The sequence below is a fragment of the Moschus berezovskii genome, chromosome 4, assembly GCF_049115385.1.
Source record: "Moschus berezovskii isolate FMDL1 chromosome 4, NW_MosBer_1.0, whole genome shotgun sequence".
In the NCBI taxonomy this organism is placed as follows: Eukaryota; Metazoa; Chordata; class Mammalia; order Artiodactyla; family Moschidae; genus Moschus; species Moschus berezovskii.
Window position 1 is genome coordinate 104,207,627 of NC_142463.1, and position 24,820 is coordinate 104,232,446.

The 24,820-nt window shown below is 40.4% G+C and overlaps 1 protein-coding gene and 1 pseudogene across 4 annotated transcripts in view; both read left to right on the plus strand.

Moving 5' to 3' along the window:
• RPRD2 (regulation of nuclear pre-mRNA domain containing 2) overlaps positions 1–24,820 on the plus strand; it is a 102,317-nt gene that overhangs the window by 20,981 nt on the left and 56,516 nt on the right. The gene's annotated exons all lie outside the window — the stretch shown is intronic.
• LOC129541589 (protein-L-histidine N-pros-methyltransferase pseudogene) lies at positions 15,923–24,761 on the plus strand (annotated as a pseudogene).

The following is a 24,820-nucleotide window of genomic DNA, read 5'->3' on the forward strand; positions in this document are numbered from 1 at the left end:
CTGATTTCAGTGCCGACCATCTGGTGATGTCCACGTGTAGAGTCTTCTCTTGTGTTGTTGGAAGAGGGTGTTTGCTATGACCAGTGTGTTCTCTTGGTAGAACTCTATTGGCCTCTGCCTTGCTTCATTCTGTACTCCAAGGCCAAATTTGCCTGTTACTCCAGGTATTTCTTGGCTTCCTACTTTTGCATTCCAGTCCCCTATAAGGAAAAGGACATCTTTTTTGGTTGTTAGTTCTAGCAGGTCTTGTAGGTCTTCATAGAAGTGTTCAGCTTCATCAGCATTACTGGTCAGGGCACAGACTTGGATTACGGTGATATTGAATGGTTTGCCTTGGAAACAAACAGAGATCATTCTGTCGTTTTTGAGATTGCATCCAAGTACTGCATTTCGAACTCTTTTGTTGACTATGATGGCTACTCCATTTCTTCTAAGGGATTCCTGCCCACAGTAGTAGATATAATGGTCATCTGAGTTAAATTCACCCATTCCAGTCCATTTTAGTTCACTGATTCCTAGAATGTCTATGTTCACTCTTGCCATCTCCTGTTTGACCACTTCCAATTTGCCTTGATTCATGGACCTAACATTCCAGGTTCCTATGCAATATTGCTCTTTACAGCATCGGACCTTGCTTCTATCACCAGTCCCATCCACAGCTGGATGTTGCTTTTGCTTTGGCTCCATCTCTTCTTTCTTTCTGGAGTTATTTCTCCACTCATCTCCAGTAGCATATTGGGCACCTACTGACCTGGGGAGTTCATCTTTCAGTGTCCTATCTTTCTGCCTTTTGATACTGTTCATGGGGTTCTCAAGGCAAGAATACTGAAGTGGTTTGCCATTCCCTTCTCCAGTGGACCACATTCTGTCAGACCTCTCCATCATGACCCGTCCGTCTTGGGTGACCCCACACGGCATGGCTTAGTTTCATTGAGTTAGACAAGGTTGTGGTCCATGTGATTAGAATGGCCTGTTGTCAGTGATTGTGGTTTTGGTCTGTCTGCACTCTGATGTCCTCTCTCCGTGCCTACCGTCTTACTTGGGTTTCTCTTACCTCGGATGTGGGGTAGCTCCTCTCGGCCGCAGCCCCTGGCCTCCCAAGAAAAAAAATGCAAAAAAGCAAAATGGCTGTCTGAGGAGGCCTTACAAATAGCTGTGAAAAGAAGGGAAGCGAAAAGCAAAGGAAAGAAGTAAAGACAGACCCATTTGAATGCAGACTTTAAAAGAACAGCAAGGAGAGATAAGAAAGCCTTCCTCAGTGATCAATGCAAAGAAATAGAGGAAAACCATCGAATGGGAAAGACTAGAGATCTCTTCAAGAAAATTAGAGATACCAAGGGAACATTTCATGCAAAGATGGGCTCAGTAAAGAACAGGGACCTAACAGAAGCAGAAGATATTAAGAAGAGGTGGCAAGAAGACACAGAAGAACTGTACAAAAAAGATTTTCACGACCCAGATAATCATGGTGGTGTGATCACTCACCTAGAGCCAGACATCCTGGAATGTGAAGTCAAGTGGGCCTTAGGAAGCATCACTATGAACAAAGCTAGTGGAGATGATGGAATTCCAGTTGAGCTATTTCAAATCCTGAAAGATGATGCTGTGAAAATGCTGCACTCAACATGCCAGCAAATTTGGAAAACTCAGCAGTGGCCACAGGACTGGAAAAGTTCAGTTTTCTTTCCAGTCCCAAAGAAAGGCAATGCCAAAGAATGCTCAAACTACCACACAGTTGTACTCATCTCACATTCTAGTAAAGGCATGTTCAAAATTCTCCAAGCCAGGCTTCAGCAATATGTGAACCGTGAACTTCCAGATGTTCAAGCTGGTTTTAGAAAAGGCAGAGAAACCAGAGATCAAGTTGCCAACATCTGCCGGATCATGGAAAAAGCAAGAGTTCCAGAAAAACATCTGTTTCTGCTTTGTTGACTAAGCCAAAGCCTTTGACTGTGTGGATCACAATAAACTGTGGAAAATTCTGAAAGAGATGGGAATACCAGACCACCTGACCTGCTTCTTGAGAAACCTGTATGCAGGTCAGGAAGCAACAGTCAGAACTGGACATGGAACAACAGACTGGTTCCAAATAGGAAAAGGAGTACGTCAAGGCTGTATATTGTTACCCTGCTTATTTAAATTATATGCAGAGTACATCATGAGGAATGCTGGGCTGGAAGAAGCACAAGCTGGAATCAAGATTGCCGGGAGAAATATCAATAACCTCAGATATGCAGATGACACCACCCTTATGGCAGAAAGTGAAGAAGAACTAAAGAGCCTCTTGATGAAAGTGAAAGACGAGAGTGAACAAGTTGACTTAAAGCTCAGCATTCAGAAAACTAAGATCATGGCATCCGGTCCCATCATTTCATGGCAAATAGATGGGGAAACTGGAAACAGTGGCGGATTTTATTTTTGGGGGCTCCAGAATCACTGCAGATGGTGATTGCAGCTGTGAAATTAGAAGACGCTTACTCCTTAAAAAGTTATGACCAACCTAGACCACTTCCACACATTGGAGAAGGAAATGGCAACCCACTCCAGTGTTCTTGCCTGGAGAATCCCAGGGACGGGGGAGCCTGGTGGGCTTCCGTCTATGGGGTCACACAGAGTCGGACACGACTGAAGTGACTTAGCAGCAGCAGCAGCAGCAGACAACATATTAAAAAGCAGAGACATTACTTTGTCAACAGAGGTCCATCTAGTCAAGGCTATGGTTTTTCCATTGGTCATGTATGGATGTGAGAGTTGGACTGTGAAGAAAGCTGAGCACCGAAGAATTGATGCTTTTGAACTGTGGTGTTGGAGAAGACTCTTGAGAGTCCCTTGGACTGCAAGGAGATCCAACCAGTCCATCCGAAAGGAGCTCAGTCCTGGGTGTTCATTGGAAGGACTGATGTTGAAGCTGAAACTTCAATACGTTAGCCACTTGATGCAAAGAGCTGACTCATTTGAAAAGACCCTGATGCTGGGAACGATTGAGGGCAGGAGGAGAAGGGGACGACAGGGGATGAGATGGGTGGATGGCATCACTGACTCAATGGACATGGGTTTGGGTGGACTCTGGAAGCTGGTGATGGACAGGGAGGCCTGGCATACTGTGGTTCATGGGGTTGCAAAGAGTTGGACATGACTGAGCGACTGAACTGAACTGATATGTACACAAAGAGACATGTAAAATGGAAAAGTTAAAGGTAAAATGTAATTATAAACCCAAAACAAAAGCATACCACTGTGGTAGCTGACTGAATAACAAATAAATGAGACTTTAAAGCAAAAAAATTTACTAAAAATAGAGCCCCTAAATTGCCAAAAAAATTTAGTTTACCTGGAAGATTCAACAGTTTTAAATTTATATGCATCCAATAAAGGGGCATCAATATATACAACAAAGATTGGTGTATAGGCATACCTTGTTTATTGCATTCTGCAGATAATAATGTGTTTTTTCTTACAAATTGAAGGTTTGTGGCAATCCTGCATCAGCCAAGTCTATTGATGCCATTTTTTCAACAGCTTTTTAAAATTATGGTGTATTCATGTTTTTTAGTCATAATGTTATTGCACACTTAATAGACTACAGTATAGTACAGACATGACTTTTACATGCACTGGGAAACCAAAAAATTCATGTGACTCACTTTATTTCTATATTTGGAACTTTACTTATGATAAACTGGAACTGAACTCACAGTATCTCCAAAGTATGCCTATACTGAAAAGAAAATTTACCAGCTTTTTTATCTGAGTGAGAGTTAAAATGTAGCTCCAAATTGTTAGTAGTTTAAACAGATAGAAAATTTGTAAAAATACAGAGAATTTAATACTGTACTAAATCTGATTTAGTTGCCTCACATGTAGAGAACCGTGTGCTCTAAAATTAGAAAGTATGCTTTTTTTTTTTTTTTAACAAATAAGGACTACTTAAGCCAATTAGTGATGCGTACTGGCTCCTCAGAAAAGATTAATATAATTTCAGATGCTCTATATCATATAGATCATGTACTTTAGCCATGTAGTAGTATTAATTTAGATGTTAATAACCAAAAGAAAAATTTCCCCTTTGCTTGGACATTAAAATGTGTATCTCTGAATAACTCATGAATCAAAGAATAAATCATGGTGGAAATTTAAAAATATATAGTGCTGAATAGTAATAAGAATACTGTGTATGTGCTCAGTCACCTCAGTTGTGGCGCTTCTTTGCAACCCCATGGACTGTAGCCTACCAAGCTCCTCTGCCAGTGGGATTTTTCAGGCAAGAATATTGGAGTGGGTTGCCACTTCCTTCTCCAGGAGATCTTCCTGACACAGGGATCGAACCCACGTCTCCTGTATCTCCTGCATTGCAGGTGGATTCTTTATCCACTGAACCACTACATCAAAACCAATGACTCATTTTTTTGAGTGCTTGCTGCTGCTGCTGCGTCACTTCAGTCGTGTCTGACTCTTTGCGACCCCATAGACGGCAGCCAACCAGGCTCCCCCGTCCCTGGGATTCTCCAGGCAAGAGCACTGGAGTGGGTTGCCATTTCCTTCTCCAGTGCATGAAAGTGAAAAGTGAAAGTGAAGTCGCTCAGTCGTGTCAGACTTTTAGCGACCCCATGGATTGCAGCCTACCAGGCTCCTCCATCCATGGGATTTTCCAGGCAAGAGCACTGGAGTGGGTTGCCATTTCCTTCTCCAATGCATGAAAGTGAAAAGTGAAAGTGAAGTCGCTCAGTCGTGTCAGACTTTTAGCGACCCCATGGATTGCAGCCTACCAGGCTCCTCCATCCATGGGATTTTCCAGGCAAGAGTACTGGAGTGGGATTCCATTGCCTTCTCCTTTGAGTGCTTAGTATGTGTTTATTTGGTATCCATCAGTGACTGCATTAAGATTTCTTGTGGAGCAATAAATATCATGAAAAAGTAAATTATCTAGTATGGTAGAAAATGATGAAGTCTTATGGACAAAAAGTAGAGAGCAGGGTAAAGGGCATTGGAATGAAAGGTTGAGATTGTGGGACAGGTTGCGGTATTAAAGGAAGCACTTAAATTAGGCTTCATTGAGAGAGTGAGAGCTGAGTGAAAACCTGAAGACACTGAGTTAGCCCGGTGGATATCTGGAGGAATAGGACTCTAGTTAAAGGGAATAGTTAGAATTAAGACCTGAAAGTTTGAGGGAATCTGTTATGTTCAAGGAATAGTGTTCCAAACACTATGGCTGGAATGGCATGAAAGTAGACAAGGTCAGAGAGAGAAAGGAGATGGCAGATCACAGAGAGCAGTCTTTGGCTTTTATTCAGAGTGGAAGTAGTAATCATTGAAAGGTTTTGAGCAGAGAAACAACGTGCTCTGACTTATCTTTTAAAAGAATTGTCCACTGCCGTGGTAAGACTAGACTATAAGGAGGAATACACAGGAGCAGAGAGACCTATTTCAAGAGTAATAGTCCAGGTGAGAGATGACCATGGCTTAGATTGCAGTGACAGAGATGAAAGTGGCAAGAAGTAAATGATTTCTGGATGTATTTTGAAGATAGAACAAATTGCTGACAGTATGAGAAAAAGAGCAATTAAAGATAATTCCAGGGTTTGTGTCCTGAGTGATAGAAGGATGGAGTTGTCGTTAATTAAGTGATGAAGGCTTTGAATGAACAAGATTTGGTGGTAATCAAGAGTTTAGTTTTTAATATGTTGAGTTTGAGATATCTTTTAGATAAATCATTGTAGATGTCATGTTAGGTGGGTATATGGATCTTGAGTTAAGGGAAGAAGTCTGGGATGGGATGCAGTAAAAACTGTAACTAAGGGAAATGTAGAAGGAAATGGCAACCCACTCCAGTACTCTTGCCTGGAGAATCCCATGGAGGGAGGAGCCTGGTAGGCTACAGTTCATGGGGTCGCAAAGAGTTGGACACGACTGAGCAACTTCACATAACCTAAAATGCAAGAGGCTGGAAATTAATAAGCTAAGCATCTTTTGTCAAAAAAAAAAAAAATAGGCAAAGAACAACAGAGTAGGCCCAAGGAAAGTAGAAGAAAGTAAATTAAAAATAAAAACGAAGAATAAATACAGAAGAAAGAAAAGTTCAGCAGAGACAAAACTTGGTTCTTCAAAAGGCACAGTAAAAGATAAACCTTTGTCTGATTGACCAAGGAAGAAAAAAAAGAGAAAGCCTAAATAAAAAATATTAGGATTGGAAAAGGGGGCATGACTACAGATAAAATATTAGCAACATTAGGCAGTAAATGAAAACTCAGATGAAATGGACAAATTCCTTTAAAAATAAATAATGATCGAGAAGAGTTAGGAAATTTGAACAGTTCTGTAAGTACTAACCAGATTGAATCAGTAGTTTATAAAATCTTCTTATGAAGAAAACACCGGGCTCATGGAATGAACATCTTTGGCCAGAGGGCAGGAATGTCTCAGAAGAGCTCAAAGATGAATGAGATCGTTATCAAAAGGATGTAAGAGGCTTGAAAAGGATTTTGCTGACTGTGGGACAGTTTGCACATCAAAAAAAATGACAGTAACAAAATACGAAAAAGTCCCTGTGTCTATAGTCATATTCATGGAAAGAGAAAGAGAAAAAGGTGGAGCAGAAAAGAAAAACTTTATAGAAGAATGTCACCTAATCAATTGTGTACTTTTGTGCATGTTTACTATTAAATGACTTTTTTTTTTTTAAGTAAATAGTGAGTCTTAGGTGAGGACATGGAGAGACCTCTGGCGATTGCAGTAGATACATGAATGAGGAGGGGAAGTGAGAAGGTAGCTGTGATGGATTACATAGTTAAGGGAGGGTTATTTTCAAATGAGTCACTTCAGTATATATTATTAGGGAGCCATTCACTAGTCTGATTTTTAAACTCTATTATAAAAGTACATGGTAAATAAAATTCAAACTCTGTATGTGTTAAAAAATGAAAAGCAAGTTACCCTTCACCTTCCTCTGTATGCCCAGTTCCATTATTAACAGTTTCTTATTTATTACTTATGTACATTAACATTGTTGAACAACCATCATCACTGTCCCTCTTGAGAATTTTTTTTCGTTTTTCTAAATGGAAACTCTGTACTCATTAAACAGTAACTCCCCATTCCTCCCATCCCTCAGCCCCTAGTAACCAATTTTTCTTTCTGTGAATTTGACTCCCCTAGGTACCTCATTAAGTGGAATCAGACAGTATTTGTCCTTTTGTGACTGACTTATTTAACTTGGCATAACGTCTTGGTAGGATTCATCCATACTATGATGTGTTGAAGTTTCTGTCCTTTTTAAGGCTGAATAGTAATTCCATATGTGTATGAGATTTATGTATATGTATATCATTTTTTTTTACCCAGAGTGTTCTTAAAAGAGGACTAATGTAGATGCAGAGATTTTTTAAAAATTTTAAACAATACATGTTCAACTTTACATTAATAAGTTTTAAGGCCTAAAGGAAATGGAAAAAATGTCCATAAATATATTAACCCTTATTGGCTCAAGAAGTAGAAAACCTAAAAAAGGCCTCAGACTCAGCTGGTTTAGCAGCCACATATATAATCATATATGTGTGTTTGCTTTTATTAACGTATTTTGTGACTATTAGTTTGAAATAATTTTTTATCTTCAAAATTTTAAATGAGGTTGTTTTTCCTGTCCAGGTAGATGTCTTTGCCAGGCTGCATCAGATCTCATCAAATTAAAAAATAATCTATTAGTTACACTCAAAAAATCGTAACTACTCAGGATTCAATCTATATTATAGTTATTTTTCTGTGATGAGTAGTGCTGTTATGGATACTTTGGGTCTATACCTGGATCTGTACCTATGTGCAAGAGAATTGCCAGATTGAAGGGATTTGACTTTGCAAATGTATATTGTCCGTTTGTTTCCCATTTAAAATGCCATTAAAAGTACTTTGAGATGATTGATGAAATTGATAAGTCTTTAGCCAAATTAAGGGAAAAAAGAAAAGATGCAAATTACTATATCTGAAATGGAAAAGGAGCAACAGTACAGATCCTGCAGACGTTGAATTTACAGAAGTTTTATAGTTAGGTTTTACATTTCGGTCTGTAATGCATTTTGAGTTAATTTTTGCAAATGGTATGAGGTATGGGTCAAGTTTTTTTTTTTTTTAATGGATGTCAAGCTATGCCACTACTATTTGTTGAAAAGATTGTCCTTTGTTCATTAATTTGCCTATGTACCTTTGTCAAAAATCAATTAGCCAGTCTATTTCTGAACTCTGTTTTGTCCCATTGATCTGTGTGTCTGTCCTTTTGCTAAAGCTCACTGCCTTGATTATTAAGCTGGAATCAATATTGCCGATATTGATATTGAGAAATATCAATAACCTCAGATATGGAGATGACACCACCCTTACGGCAGAAAGTGAAGAGGAACTAAAAAGCCTCTTGATGAAAGTGAAAGAGGAGAGTGAAAAGGTTGGCTTGAAGCTCAATATTCTGAAAACAAAGATCATGGCATCTGGTCCCATCACTTCATGGGAAATAGATGGGGAAACAGTGTCAGATTTTTTGGGGGCTCTAAAATCACTGCAGATGCTGATTGCAGCCAGGAAATTAAAAGATGCTTGCTCCTTGGAAGGAAAGTTATGACCAACCTAGATAGCATATTAAAAAGCAGAGACATTACTTTGCCAACCAAGGTCCATCTAGTCAAGGCTATGGTTTTTCCTGTGGTCATGTATGGATGTGAGAGTTGGACTGTGAAGACAGCTGATGGCCGAAGAATTGATGCTTTTGAACTGTGGTGTTGGAGAAGACTCTTGAGAGTCCCTTGGACTGCAAGGAGATCCAACCAGTTCATTCTAAAGGAGATCAATCCTGGGTGTTCATTGGAAAGACTGATGCTAAAGCTGAAACCCCAATACTTTGGCCACCTCATGCGATGAGTTGAGTCACTGGAAAAGACTCTGATGCTGGGAGGGATTGGGAGTGGGAGGAGACGGGGACGACAGAGAATGAGATGACTGGATGACATCACGACTTGATGGACATGAGTTTGAGTGAACTCCGGGAGTTGGTGATGGACATGGAGGCCTGGCGTGCTGTTAATTCATGGGGTCGCAAAGAGTCGGACACGACTGAGCGACTGAATGTGAATCCTCCAGCAAAATTTTCAAAGTTATTTTAGCTATTCTAGATCTTTTGTCTTTCCATTTAAATTTTAGAATCAGTTTGTTTTTTTCCAAAAATCATGCTGAGATTTTGATTAGGATTATGTTGAATCTATACATTAAATGGGAGAATTGACATCTTAACAATATTGAGTTTTCTGACCCATAAATATGGTGTCTCTCTCCACTTATTTAGGTCTTACTTGATTTCTTTCATCCATGTATTGTATTTTTTTTCCCTGCATACAGATCTTATTTTGCTAGATTCTGTCTTTCTTGTTCTTGTAAATGGTACTACTAAGAAAAAGTTTTTCCCTACCTATTGCATATCCTACAACTCTACCAAAACTTACTAGTTCTAGTACCTATTTTGTGAACAAATCTTGTTTGCTACAAGAGACAGTTTAATTTCTTCCTTTCCAGTTTATATGCCTTTTATTCCTTTCTCTTGTCTTACTGCTCTGGCTGGAACATCTAGTTGTAGAGGAAGGGTGAAAGTAAACATCCGGCGGTTTTCAGTCTTTTCATCTTTATGTATGAGAAAGTCTTGGTGACCTTGAGGTAGGCAGAGATTTCTTAGCTGGGATACAAACAACACAGGCCATTAAAAATTTTTTTTGTAAGCTGCTGCTGCTAAGTCACTTCAGTTGTGTCCGACTCTGTGTGACCCCATAGATGGAATCCCACCAGGCTCCCCTTCCCTGGGATTCTCCAGGCAAGAACACTGGAGTGGGTTGCCATTTCCTTCTCCAATGTGTGAAAGTGAAAAGTGAAAGTGAAGTCGCTCAGCGACCCCACGGACTGCAGCCTACCAGGCTCCTCCATCCATGGGGTTTTCTAGGCAAGAGTACTGGAGTGGCTTGCCATTGCCTTTTCCGTTTTGTAAGCTAGACTTCATCAAAATTATTGAATTTTGCTATTTAAAACATATTATTAAGTGATATTTGTAGTGACTTTATTCATAATTACTGAAAGTGAAAAAGTTGGCTTAAAACTCAGCATTCAGAAAACTAAGATCATGGCATCTGGTCCCATCACTTCATGGGAAATAGATGGGGAAACAGTGGAAACCGTGTCAGACTTTATTTTTTTGGGCTCCAGAATCACTGCAGATGCTGATTGCAGCCATGAAATTAAAAGACGCTTACTCCTTGAAAGGAAAGTTATGACCAACCTAGATAGCATATTAAAAAGCAGAGACATTACTTTGCCAACCAAGGTCCGTCTAGTCAAGGCTATGGGTTTTCCCGTGGTCATGTATGGATGTGAGAGTTGGACTGTGAAGAAAGCTGATCGCCGAAGAATGGATGCTTTTGAACTGTGGTGTTGGAGAAGACTCTTGAGAGTCCCTTGGACTGCAAGGAGATCCAACCAGTCCATTCTAAAGGAGATCAATCCTGGGTGTTCATTGGAAGGACTGATGTTGAAGCTGAAAGTCCAATACTTTGGCCACCTCATGCAAAGAACTGATTCATTTGAAAAGACTGTGATGCTGGGAAAGATTGAAGGCAGGAGGAGAAGGGAAGAGTAAAGGATGAGATGGTTGGATGGCATCACATCCTCGATGGGCATGAGTTTGAGTAAGCACCAGGAGTTGGTGATGGACAGGGAGGCCTGGTGTGCTGCAGTCCATGGGGTCGCAAAGAGTTGGACACAACTGAGTGACTGAAGTGAAAGTGAAGTCGCTCAGTTATGTCCGACTCTTTGCGACCCCATAGACTGTAGCCTTCCAGGCTCCTCCGTCCGTGGGATTCTCCAGGCAAGAGTTCTGGAGTGGGTTGCCATTTCCTTCTCCAGGAGATCTTCCCAAGCCAGGGATCAAACCCTAGTCTCCGGCTTTGGAGGTAGACGCTTTACCATCTGAGCCACCAGGGAACTGAACTGAAGTCCCTATTAATTTTAGAATATTTTCAGTCTTTTGTTGAAAATAGTGCTGCAAAGAATATCTTTGTACCTAGGGACAAACATACTGGTGAAATTAATTCCCAGGAATCTGGAGAATGCATTGAAACTAGAGATACAGATGAGTAATTAAGAAGTTTGTTATTGTAATGATAAGAAACTGAAGTAGGGTAGAGGCAAAAGAAATGGGTATTTTGCCAAAAGTTTTACTTTTCGTTTCAGGTTCTAATAATTCATTAAGAAATAGTTTCAACTTTTAATAGAAGATTATGTAATTTCAACAGTCATTAGAAAAAAAATAGAAGTAATAGCATGTGTGTGTTACTTGCTCAGTTGTGTCTGACTCTTTGCAACCCTTTGGACAGTAGCCCACCAGGCTCCTCAGTCCACGGGGTTCTCCAGGCAAGAATACTGGAGTGGGTTGCCATGCATTCCTTCACGTGATCTTCCCAATCCAGGGATTGAACCTGTGTCTCTTATGTCTCCTGCATTGGCAGGCAAGTTCTTTACCAGAAGTGCCACCTGGGTAAACGTCACCAAATTGAGCCGACCTGCGTCCGGACTTGAACAGTGCTGGGAAGTCCCACATTAACAGCAGTTTGGAGTCTCAGTTGGGAAAGGATCTGGGGGCTCCTGTTTATAATCCTAGGCCACACACTGATATCATCATCAGGGCTGGCCAGGCCCTCAGGGGCTTAAGAGGTTCCAAGACCCACTCCTTTTCTTACCTAAAATGCCACTTGACTAGCTGGTAACAATTGGTGTGCTAGCAGGCAGGCTTGTAGTCCATGCAGGGTTCAGGCAAAGTCAGAAGTTGGTCAGAGGCCTGTTCCCCTACTTCTGAAGCCTGAACAAGATACCTCCGTTTTAATTTCCCCCACAGTGAGGAGGGAAAAAATGAATTAGAAGTTATGTACTTCATCAATTCTAAGATGTACATCGTCTTTTCACATTTTAACATTTGAAATCAGTGTTTATTTTACAGTTGATGGCTTCGTTCAGCTAACTGGAAGTACTTTTCAAATTTCTTTAGTAGTAGTATATAAAATGTACATGTTATAAACAATCTTATCTTAAATTCAGGAATATGCAGTAATAAGAAAGGATTAACAGGAAGGACTTAAATGTAGAAAATAAGGGGAAGCAACAGGCAGGGTTGATATGCCTTTTTTGTTTACTTTCAGTATGTAAACCATTTTTCTATTTTCTGTATGGTTTTCATACTTGATTTAATGATTGTCAGCTCTACTATTAGTGGATATTTAGAGTCTAATTTTCTTTTGCTCTTTACAGATCATTAATGACACTGAATAGTTTTCTGTTTAGTGTTAGGGAATGTTTGAAATTAGTCATGGTATATAATGATATTTAACAAATGTTCTGAGTGACAAGTTATACAAAGAATTTCTGAGTTGATACTTTACAAATGTTAAGAGACCAGTTTGAATTTTTTTAGCTTAGATGTGGCTCTTTCAGTGTACACTCAAGTCATTTACTTGGGACTTGGGTTCTAAAATCAATACCTAAGAAAAAAGATTATTCTTAAAATTGTGCACTACTTACAGTACCCAGTGGTATCTAGTTCTTGTCTACCCTGTGTAGTTACTCAGAGGCCAGCTGCTTTATGGGGTTAGTAACCAAACTGAAAAGACTACAGTACTCACTTTTTATTCCTTTTCTTTGTATTTTCCTTTCTTTTTTTCTTATTTACTTTTCCAAGAAATAGCGACTGAAAACCTACTCTGTTAGGCATAGTCCTACGGGCTGAGAATTCAACACTAAACAAAACTGACAAAAGCCCTTTCCTTCGCAATGCAAGACAGGCAAAAAATAAAGTAAATTATAGTATATTGTTGGGGGGGAGGGTAACATGGAAGGATAGTAGTATTGGTGGTTTGATGCTGCAGTTTTCCATGTCAGGGAAATACAGAAAGCCACTGAGAAAGTGACATTTGGATGAAGATTTAAAAACAGTGAGAGCATAAACTATGAGATTATCTGGGAAAAGAATGTTCCGAGCAGAGAGAGCAGGGAGCTCAAAGGACCCTGAAATGGGAATATGCCAAGTAGGAGTGTGCCAGGCATGTGGTAGGTCTTGCAGCTGCAAGGTGGCCAAAATAGCTGGAAAGGAACGAATGGTTACCAGGACTAGGGATTGGAGAGATAATGCAAGGTCAAAATATTTAGGACTTACAGGCCATGGTAAAGACTTTGATGTTTACCCTGAGTAAGGATGGGAGCCATTATGGGAGCAATTTAAAGCAGCAGAGTAATATGATCAGATTTATATTCTGAAAGGGTCTAGACTGAAGTGCGGCAAAGGTAGAAGCAGGGACACCAGTTAAGAGGCTCATATAGTAATTCAAGCAAAAGATTATTATAACTTAGACTAGGAGACGATGGTAAGTAGTAGTTGAAGTCTATTTTTTTAATTGTTATTTTTAAATAATTTCAAATTAAAGTTGCAGTATACTACAAAGATCTCTTGTGTGCCTCTCGCCAGATTCCCCAGTAATTAATGTTTTACCATATTTACTTTATTCTCTTACTGCTCTTTTATACACACATATACACATACACACACTTCAGAACTATTTGAAAGTATGTTACAGACATGATACCCTATTTAATAATTCAGTGTCCATGCTGCTGCTGCTGCTAGTTGGCTTCAGTCATGTCTGACTCTTTGCGACCCCATGGACTGTAACCCGCCAGGTTCCCTTGTCTATGGGATTCAGGTAAGAATACTGGAGTGGATTGCCATTTCCTCCTCTAAGGAATCTTCCTGACCCAGGGATTGAAGCCAAGTCTCTTAAGTCTCCTGCACTGGCAGGCAGGTTCTTTACCATTAGTGCCACCTGGGAAACAGTGTCCATTAAAACAGCTGTTTTCCATATATAGTTGTATTAATAAGCTTGGACTACTATAACAAAATACCACAGGCAGTGTGGCTTAAACAGCAGAAATTTTTCTCTGGAGTTCTGGAGGATGGGAAGGCTAGATGAAGGTCTGACAGGGTTCAGTTTCTGGTAAAAGTTATCTTCCTGGCTTGTAGACGGCCACCTTCTTACTGTGTCCTCATGTGGTGGAGGAAGGTTTGGGAGGAAGGAGAGTTCTCTGATGTCTCTTATAAGAACATCATGTCTTCTTATCAAGACACCTTTTCTTCTCATTTATCCTTAGTACCTCCGTATAGATCTTATCTCCAGATACAGTCACATTGGGGGTGCAGTTCAGTCACGTCTGACTCTTTGTGATGCCATGGACTACAGCACGCCAGGCCTCCCTGTCCATCATCAACTCCCAGAATTTACTCAAACTCATGTCCATTGAGTCAGTGATGCCATCCAACCATCTCATCCTCTGTCGTCCCGTTCTCCCGCCTTTGATCTTTCCCAGCAACAGGGTCTTTTCCAATGAGTCAGTTCTTCGCATCAGGTGGCCAAAGTATTGGAGTTTCAGCTTCAACATCAGTCCTTCCAATGAATATTCAGGACTGATTTCCTTTAGGATGGACTGGTTGGATCTCCTTGCAGTCCAAGGGACCCTCAAGAGTCTTCTCCAACACCACAGTTCAAAAGCATCAATTCTTCAGTAATCAGCTTTCTTTATAGACCAACTCTCACATCCATACATGACTACTGGGAAAACCATAGCCTTGACTAGACGGACCTTTGTTGGCAAAGTAATGTTTCTGCTTTTTAATATGCTATCTAGGTTGGTTATAACTTTCCTTCCAAGGAGTAAGCGTCTTTTAACTTCATGGCTGCAGTCACCATCTGCAGTGATTTTGGAGCCACAAAGATTAAAGTCTGTCACTGTTTTCTACTGTTTCCCCATCTATTTCCCATGAAGTGATGGGACCAGATGCCATGATCTTAGTTTTCTGAATGTTGAGCTTTAAGCCAACCTTTTCATTCTCCTCTTTCACTTTCATCAAGAGGCTCTTTAGTTCTTCTTCACTTTCTGCCCTAAGGGTAGTGTCATCTGCTTATCTGAGGTTATTGATATTTCTCCCAGCAGTCTTGATTCCAGCTTGTGCTTCATCCAGCCCAGCGTTTCTCATGATGCACTCTGCATATAAGTCAAATAAGTAGGGTGACATATACAGCCTTGTTTGGAACCAGTCTGTTGTTCCATGTCCAGTTCTAACTGTTACTTCCTGACGTGCATACAGGTTTGTCAAGAGGCAGGTCAGGTGGTCTGGAATTCCCGTCTCTACCAGAATTTTCCAGTTTATTGGGATCCACGCAGTCAAAGGCTTTGGCACAGTCAATAAAGCAGAAATAGATGCTTTTCTGGAACTCTCTTGCTTTTTCCATGATCCAGCAGATGTTGGCAATTTGATCTCTGGTTCCTCTGCCTTTTCTGAAACCAGCTTGAACATCTGAAAGTTCACAGTTCACACACTGTTGAACATTGGGGGTTAGGGACTTCAGCATATGAATTTCGGAAAGACACGTGAATTTCAGAAAGACACAGTTCACTACATTGTAACAGTTGTTGTGTAACATCTGTACAACCACCAAAATCAGGAAATGAACACTGACACAGTACTATCGTTGAATCCTCAGACCCTAGCTGAATTTTGCCAGTTATCTCAGAAACGGTCTTTAAAGGTCCAGGGCCACTTGTTAGAATTAGTTTTCATGTCTCTTTAGTTTTCTTCAGCCTGAAACAGTTCTTTGGTCTTTCCTTATCTTTTATGTCCCTTTAATTTTTTAAGACTATAGATCAGTAACTTGTAAAATAACCATAAATTTGTATTTGTCTGATTATTTTAAAAATTAGATTCAGGTTATTCAATTTTTGGTTGAAATATCACAGAAGTGATGCTATGTTCTTAAAGCATTATGCCTATTTGGAGGAACATAATGTTAATCTGTCACTTTTGTGGGCAACAAGTTTGAGACTTTACAAATAATCCTATTAGGCTTTAAACTGTCTCTTACCAGGTTTAGCATCCATTCATGATTGTTGCTTGAGTCAGTTTTTGGAGTGATGTTTGCCAAATGTTGGTTTTTAATTCCTTCATTCCTTACACATATATAGGTTGGCATCTGATTATAAGGCAGGGCTTTCCCCCTTCCTGTGTATTTCTTTAATTACATCATCAGTATGTACTCATGGATTGCTACTTTATTCAGTTGCTTATAGTCTTTTACTACTATTTATTTTGACACAGTTTATCCAGTCAATAGATTTGGCCAGTGGCAACCTCTTGAAGGTAGTGCCTGTGTTCTTTTGACATCACTCTGTGCACTTTACTACTGTAAGATGTTCTGAGCTCTTGTATTGATACTTTCTTTGCTGGCCTGGAATCAGCCGTTTCTCCTGGTTCCTCTAAGAACCAAAGATCTTGGTATTAGGTGCCTGGGATATTATTACTTCTAGGCCTTTTCAATAGAGAGATTTAAGAAATAGTTATCTGTAGACACATACGTTTATTCACTCTATGTTTTCTGTATATAACTATGAATTCATACCAAGACTTCCAATTACAATCCAGCACCACAGGGTTTATTTCTAACCTTCTTCCTTCCCACATTTGTAAATTCCTAAATCTGTATATATATTTCAAAAAATAGCATTAATGAGATGTGTATTTTTGAATTTGGATATGGAATGTGAAAGAGAGGAGTCAGAGATGACTTGACTTTTGGCTGAGAAAAGCCACCGCAGAAGAAATGCCATTTACAGAGATGGAGAAAACTGTAGGAGAGGAGAGAATTAAGAAGAAATCACAATATCGCACGTTGAGTCTGAGTTGTGTATTAAACATCCAAGAGAGACATTGGGTAGCCAGTTGGGTATCTGAGTCTGAAGTTCAAAGGACAGGTCCAGGCTGAGATACAAATTAGTTCAAGACAACCAGTTAAACTTTTTGGACAGAAATTATTATATTTCCTTAATCAGTCATGAAAGGATCAAAAATTATCATATTAATAGAAAATTAGAATACAGGAAGGTAAAAGTGAAAAAAAATAGAGGTCTGTACTCTTAAAACTTAATTCCATATTCTTTCTGATCTCATTCATTGATTTTTTTTTGTAACACGAGATCATTCTGTAATTACTGTTTTTTTCTCCCAGTTGATGATTTATTTCCATTTCCATAAATTTTCATTTTCTCTAGTCCCAGACTACATTCAGATTTCTTTAGTTGATCCAGAAGTGTGATTTACAGCTGGCATCCAAACCTGTATCCATTTCAGGAACACAATTATATTAGATTGCTCTATACCTTGAGTCTCTTATAATCTCTCCAGTAGTAATTGAGAATGGGAATTCCCTGGTTAGAACTTTGTAGAGGACCTCAGTTCAGTCCCTGATTGGGAGGAACTAAGATCCCACAAGCCATGGGGCATGCTGCAAAAGAAAAAGAAACAAAAAAAACAAAACCTTTGGGATGATTCATTCTGGGGAAAAGTAGAGATGAGGTGGAGACGGGTCAGAATCTGACATGAATTAAATTTAAAATTTAGGACTTTTTCCTATGAATGAGTGGAAAACACTGAAGATTATGTAGGATAGGTTATCACAGAAAAGGAAAATTCTGTGTGAGGTGTTTCTGAGGACTGTGAGTAATTCATTAAAGGTAGAACTTTGATGGGGAAGAGATGAGACTGGAAGAGAAGATTAAAAATCCAGAAAATGAGTGAAAACTAAGATGTTTGACCTAGAGAGTATATTAAAAAGCAGATACATTACTTTGCCAACAAAAGTCCATCTAGTCTGAGCTATGGTTTTTCCAGTAGTCATGTAATGATGTGAGAGTTGGACTATAAAGAAAGCTAAGCACCGAAGAATTGATGATTTTGAACTGTGGTGTTGGAGAAGACTCTTAGAGACCCTTGGACAGCAAGGAGATCCAACCTAAAGTTCCTTTAGTCCATCCTAAAGGAAATCAGTCCTGAATATTCATTGGAAGGACTGATGTTGAAGCTGAAACTCCAATACTTTGGCCACATGATGCGAAGAACTGACTCATTGGAAAAGACCCTGACGCTGGGAAAAATTGAAGGCAGGAGGAGAAGGGGACGACAGAGGATGAGATGGTTGGATGGTATCACCACCTTGATGGACATGAGTTTGCGTAAACTCCAGGAGTTGGTGATGGACAGGGATTCCTGGTGTGCTGCAGTCCATGGGGTTGCAAAGAGTTGGACACAACTGAGCAATTGAAGGTGTTTGGACATTTTCTAATAAGCAGTTGGAAATCATTGACAGATTTCATATGAGAAATAATTGGATAATGTTTACATATTAGAAGATGAACTTGACCAACAATGCATAGGATAAATTTGAGAAGGTCCAAGGCAACATTTCATGCAAAGAAGGGCTTGATAAAGGACAAAAATGGTATGGACCTAACAGAAGCAGAAAGTATTAAGAAGAGGTGGCAAGAATACACAGAAGAACTGTACAAAAAAGATCTTCATAACCAGGATAATCACAATGGTGTGATCACTCACCTAGAGCCAGACATCCTGGAATGTGAAGTCAAGTGGGCCTTAGAAAGCATCAGTACGAACAAAGCTAGTGGAGGTGATGGAATTCCAGTTGAGCTATTTCAAATCCTGAAAGAGGATGCTGTGAAAATACTGCACTCAATATGCCAGCAAATTTGGAAAACTCAGCAGTGGCCACAGGACTGGAAAAGGTCAGTTTTCATTCTAATCCCAAAGAAAGGCAATGCCAAAGAATGCTCAAACTATCGCACAGTTGCACTCATCTCACACGCTAGTAAAGGCATGTTCAAAATTCTCCAAGCCAGGCATCAGCAATATGTGAACCGTGAACTTCCAGATGTTCAAGCTGGTTTTTGTAAAGGCAGAGGAACCAGAGATCAAATTTTCAACATCTGCTGAATCATGGAAAAAGGAAGAGAGTTCGAGAAAAGCATCTATTTCTGCTTTATTGATTATGCCAAAGCCTTTGACTGTGTGGATCACAATAAACTGTGGAAAATTCTGAAAGAGATGGGAATACCAGACCACCTGACCTGCTTCTTGAGAAACCTGTATGCAGATCAGGAAGCAACAGTTAGAACTGGACATGGAACAACAGACTGGTTCCAAATAGGAAAAGGAGTACGTCAAGGCTGTATATTGTCACCCTGCTTATTTAACTGATATTCAGAGTACATCATGAGAAACGCTGGTCTGGAAGAAGCACAAGCTGGAATCAAGATTGCCAGGAGAAATATCAATAACCTCAGATATGCAGATGATACCACCCTTATGGCAGAAAGTGAAGAATAACTAAAAAGCCTCTTGATGAAAGTGAAAAAGTTGGCTTAAAGCTCAACATTCAGAAAACTGAGATCATGGCATCTGGTCCCATCACTTCATGGCAAATAGATGGGGAAACAGTGGAAACTGTCAGTGTTTATTTTTTGTGGCTCCAAAATCACTGTGGATGGTGATTGCAGCCATGAAATTAAAAGACGTTTGTCCCTTTGAAGGAAAGTTATGACCAACCTAGATAGCATATTAAAAAGCAGAGACATTACTTTGCCAACAAAGGTCCGTCTAGTCAAGGCTATGGTTTTTCCAGTGGTCATGTATGGATGTGAGAGTTGGGCTGTGAAGAAAGCTGATCGCCAAAGAATTGATGCTTTTGAACTGTGGTATTGGAGAAGACTCTTGAGAGTCCCTTGGACGGCACGGAGATCCAACCAGTCCATTCTAAAGGAGATCAGTCCAGGGTATTCATTGGAAGGACTGATGCTAAAGCTGAAATTCCGGTACTTTGGCCACCTCATGTGACGAGTTGACTCACTGGAAAAGACTCTGATGTTTGGAGGGATTGGCAGGAGGAGAAGGGGACAACAGAGGATGAGATGGCTGGATGGCATCACCGACTCAATGGAGATGAGTTTGAGTGAACTCTGGGAGTTGGTGATGGACAAGGAGGCCTGGTGTGCTGCGATTCATGGGGTCGCAAAGAGTCGGACACAACTGAGCGACTGAATTGAAGGCAAGATAAACAGTTAAGAGGTTATTGCAGTATGCATCCAGGTCAAAAGTGATAACCCAGCAAAGAGCAGTGGTAGGAAGAAAAGGAAAAGAGGAAATAAATTTGGCATATATTGGAGACAAGGTCCATCTAGTCAAGGCTATGATTCTTCCAGTGGTCATGTATGGATGTGAAAGTTGGACTATACAGAAAGCTGAGCGCAGAAGAATTGATGCTTTTAAACTGTGGTGTTGGAGAAGACTCTTGAGAGTTCTTGGACGGCAAGGAGATCCAACCAGTCCATCCTAAAGGATATCAGTCCTGGGTGTTCATTGGAAGGACTGATGTTGAAACTGAAACTCTAATACTATGGCCACTTGATGCGAAGAGCTGACTCATTTGAAAAGACCCTGATGCTGGGAACGATTGAGGGCAGGAGGAGAAGGGGACGACAGGGGATGAGATGGTTGGATGGCATCACTGACTCAATGGGCATGGGTTTGGGTGGACTCCGGGAGTTGGTGATGGACAGGGAGGCCTGGAGTGCTGCAGTTCATGGGGTCACAAAGAGTCGGACATGACTGAGCGACTGAAGTGAACTGAACTGGAGACAAAATTGGTTGGACTTGCAGATTTATCAAAAATGGGGTAAGGATTAGGTAGGGAGAAAGAAGAGCCAAAAAAAGACTGCTGAAATTCTGGCTAAATATAAGAGCAGTAACGGATGAGGAGGAAGATTATTAATAAAATATTGAGAAATCAGGTTCAGGGTGCCTCTGAGATGTTGAAATAGATGTGTGCATTTACTGGTATAGGGAAATCCAGACATGAAATCTGTGAATGTTGGAGTCATTGGTACACAGGTGGTAGTAGTTAAATGTGGATAGTTCTGCTGATAGCTTTTCATTTTCTGTTGACTGAGAGCTATTCTAAATGGTTTACATACATTGTTTTATTATTTAATTCTTTTAACAACCCATGAAGTTGTCATTTCTCAAAGGAAAAAGGTAGCATACCGAAGAGTTAAGTAATGTATAAGCCCCTAAAGCTAGTATGTGACCAAGCCAGGAATGGAACAGACTGATTTCAAACCTGAAATCTTGAAACACTATGCTACCAATGTATCAAGAAGAGTGCTCAGCAGAGAACCTTGGGAAGCATCAGCATTTAAAGGAGGAGGATCACAGGCAGAGCTGCCTATTACTAATTACTATACACGTCCGCCTGTGTATATATATGGAGGAGTAGCTGGATGTCCGGAGAAGGCAATGGCAGGCCACTCCAGTACTCTTGCCTGGAAAATCCCATGGATGGAGGAGCCTGGTAGGCTGCAGTCCGTGGGGTCGCTAAGGGTCGGACACGACTGAGCGACTTCACTTTCACTTTTCACTTTCCACTTTCACACATTGGAGAAGGAAATGGCAACCCACTCCAGTGTTCTTGCCTGGAGAATCCCAGGGACGGGGGAGCCTGGTGGGCTTCCGTCTATGGGGTCACACAGAGTCGGACACGACTGAAGTGACTTAGCAGCAGCAGCTGGATGTCAGAGAACTAAGAGAGGGATTGAGACAGACACCAAGAGGGTTTATTAGATTATTCTGTGTACCAAAAGCCTGGTGGAAATGATACTTCTCTGCAGAAATAGCATTTAGAAAAAACTTGCCTTGACCCCCTGCCTCGGCCCTGAAGGGGCTGGATGGGCAATTTGGTTGTGATGGCTTGAGCCTGGGCAGCCGCGGTGGCATCAGCTGGAGGCAGCGGCGCATCCTCCTCACCCCCGGCGGTGATTGGAGCGAGCGGCCATGGCCCAGGCCCCGGGTGAAGCTGCTCGTGGGCTGACTGTGCCTAAGCCTGGCTTCCATGTAGCTGGTGCGGAGGATGTGGACCCTGTGGAACCCGCTCACCCGCTCCTGTAAGTGAACATAATGAATGGCCGGGGCGCTCAGCGGTGGCTGCGGGGAGGCAGGAAGGAGAACCACCAGTGGTATGTGTGCAACAGAGAGAAGTTATGCAAGTCACTCCAGGCTGTCTTTGTTCAGAGTTACCTTGGTCAAGGAACACAGATGCTCTTAAACAACAGCAGTGAGAAATCGGGCTGGCTATCCAATTATATCATTCTTTCACCTGTTTTTAGCCTGTTTATGTCTAGAACCTCTATCAGTGGGTTGCTGGGAAGAGGCTCAATGTGTTTTCACCAGATCAGTTTCAGAGACTGCTTACAATTAATCTGGACTGGAAAACCCATAGACTTCTTGACTTAGATGCTGGAGATGGAGAAGTCACAAAAATCATGAGCCCTCAATTTGAAGATATTTATGCCACTGAGCTGTCTGAAACTATGACATGGCAGATATAGAAGAAGAAATACAGAGTGCTTGGTATAAATGAATGGCAGAAGACAGGGTTCTAGTATGATGTCATCAGGTACTTGAATTTGCTGGACTGTTGTGATCAACCTCTGACTTTGTTAAAAAGTTATCAGAAGTGTCTTGGAGCCAATCAGAGGCAGGGTCATCCTTTCTTGGTCTTACCTTTTCATCCCTATGTGGAGAACAATTTGTGGTGGCAAATGGATAAACCGTTGGAAATTTTGGAAATCAAGGGACAGAACTGGGAAAAACAAGTGAATAGTCTACCTGAAGTTTTCAGAAAAGCTGGTTTTGTTATTGAAGCTTTCACCAGACTTCCATACCCCTGTGAAGGCGACATTTATAATGACTACTATGTTTTGGATGATGCTGTCTTTGTTCTCAAACCCATGTAAACACGTGGAGGTTGAGGTCTTCCGAGTCCACCCCAAGAATGTACAGCCCGGAAGAGGGGTCTGTGTATTCCGTTATGTGAAAGGAGGACCTTTGGGGACTACCATTCTAAATATCATGTAGAATTTTTAAAAGCCAAAATACTAATTATTGCCTTGTAGTGTGTAAAAGGAATGTTTTTTAAAAAACAAAAAATCCAGTTCTTTGAGGATTTTTATCAACTCTACTCAATTATGTAGGTCACAGTCCGATTATGGAAGATACTTTTTATACTTAATTGCAGTAGGGACTCATTCCCAAAGCAATAGTCATGACTTCACAGGGAACTAGTAGATGTGGGTTGTTTGTAATAAAATGAAGACTGGGCAATAAATCTGTCTTTCCACTTGCAAATATTGGTTATAAAGTATAGCCACTGATCCTCTTTCATGTTTAGAAATTCTGTCATTATTCAAGAAAATGTTTTTAATCATGCTAGTAAGCTTTTTTTGGAGGTGGGAAAAAAAACTCACCTTTGGGTTTAGTAAGTTGGAGTTTATTGGTAACCTTAGTAACTGCCGTTTGAGTGGAGTGATGGCAGCTTAAATGAGATAACATAATTTATATAAAGCTCCTCATATAGTGGATTACATATTTTTTAAGTACAGAAAAAAGGTAGTAGCTCCTATAATTATGGAGTTACTAGAAAGGAAAGTGGAGACAGGGACTATATAATGTAATACTCTTTCAGATCCCTAAATCTGAAAGATCTTAACCGACTCAGGTAAGTTGATTTGGATTGGTTTAAATATGGGTACATTTTTTTGTTGTTGTTGGAGCCCCATGGCATATGGACTTTTAGTTCCCCGACCAGGAATCAAACCTGTGCCCCCTACATTGAAAATGTAGACTCCCAACGAGGGAAATTCCCATGGATACATTTTTTGAGAGAACATAAGTTCCATCTGATGATTTCTGCTTCTCTGTGAAATAGCATATTAAGCTTATCTCGTAAGAGTGAGAAAGAATGTGGTAAGTAAGGGTGCATCACAAGAGTGGTAAAAGTTCAAAATAGGTCTAACAGCAAATTAGAGAAGATGCTAATTAAAGACAGGTGGAAGGAGGGCCCAGTGAGGAGGAGACTGAATTGTTTCAATACTCATGGTGTGATTTTTCTTCAGCAGAACCCAGGGACAGAAATATAGGTGCAATAAAGGCATTCAGTTGGATTGGTCCAGATTTAGGATTTTGTTGAATATGTGTGATAGGCTATAAACTGTAGGGAGAATGAAAAGCCTATGAAGGTTTTAATATGAGTGGTGTAGATAATGGATCAAAAAGACTCTGGAACTGGTAGAGAAAGAATTGAGTACTAGAAGAGACGGTCCATAAGTTAGAGAAAATAAAGAGATGAGATCTTGATGAAATTGAAGGACAGATACAACAGAGTGGGTGGTTGTGGTCAGAAAGGGTGATTTGAAAGTGTAGAAAGAAGTGGTTCTTGGAGGTCACTGAATTTGAGGTTGAAACTAGAAAATGTGATGAATCATCCATATGGACATTAAGATTGTTCAGGATAATAATGAAACTTGGGTTTGCTTGGCTCAAGGTTCCAGATAATGAATTGATTAGGCCTTGCCTTGGAGCTTTAAAAAAGATTGACCGAGGTATGTTTTGGGGCTCAAATTACTTATTTCCCAGGACATTCACCTGGTGATGAAAGTGGCAGCAGAGCCTCTCTTCCAGTAGATGGGAAGGTGAAAAGAGTCTGTCTACAATAATAATGGAAAGGAGGTTAAGCAGCTTGTTGAAGGTCACAATCTGATTGGATTCTAAAGCCCACACTCCTTCCACTAACCCTGGTGTTTTGGCAACAAATTGAATTACTTCAACTCAGTTTTTAGTCTTCCCAGATGTTTGGGAGAACAGTTTTGTTTTATTTTAGCTTCTCCAAAGTTAATGTGTTTTTTAGTACCAAACATATACAAAGTAAAGTGGAAATCTGCTCAAAGGAACACTTTGAATAGAAACTTAACCTGAAGGGGTCAAGGTGTTTAGGCATTGCTGCTGCTGCTGCTGCTGCTGCTAAGTCAC